Source organism: Triticum aestivum, chromosome 7D (genome assembly GCF_018294505.1).
Source record: "Triticum aestivum cultivar Chinese Spring chromosome 7D, IWGSC CS RefSeq v2.1, whole genome shotgun sequence".
Taxonomy (NCBI): Eukaryota; Viridiplantae; Streptophyta; class Magnoliopsida; order Poales; family Poaceae; genus Triticum; species Triticum aestivum.
The window spans coordinates 616,610,884-616,611,674 of NC_057814.1; positions in this window are offsets into that span (position 1 = coordinate 616,610,884).

Here is a 791-nt window from a genome sequence, read left to right on the forward strand (position 1 = left end):
GTACGAGACTTAATATCGATGTTTCAATTCGGTGTACATTGTAAGATTTGAACCGAGGACCAGGCATACGGGTAATTATTTCGAATTCGTGCCATACTAAGTTTCGAAAAGTTGACATTGACTCAGTTTGTTGTGCTATTTTGTAGGTCATATGTTTGAATCCATCCAAAAGTTTTCTCACTACCATGGTGTTCATCATATACATATGAATTTGTATTAAAAAAGTAGCGTGGATACAGTGAAATGCGAAATCCACGTTAGAATTGGAGATCGCTACGTGACACACACTCTAATTCAAATAACTAACTATGTGACACACACTCTAATTCAAATAACTAATTATTTGACACACACTCTAATCCACGTTAGCGTGGGTACCGTTTCAATTTTTTTCAAATAACTTCTCATTAATTAATTTATAGTACTCCCTCTGTTCACTTTTATAAGACCTTGAAAACATTTCAGATAATGTGCAAAACAGTTCATTTTAAGTTGTCTGAAACGACTTACAAAAGTGAACGGATGGAGTATCTCGTTTCGAATGACTAATTATTGCAAGGAAAACACGGGCATGGTAATACATACAGATTCGTTTGCAAATGAAAGAAGATTCGTTTGCATTCTCAAATGTAGGCGCACCAGGCAGACCAGGGTCGTGTCGGGGTGGACGCTGCTTCGGTGCCTTAAGGCACCGAAGCATAGTCCTGTCGGGGTGGTCGAGTGTGTCGGACGGACGCGTAGCACCCAGCCACCCACCCCCCCTCCCCCCAAAAAAGGACGACGACAATATA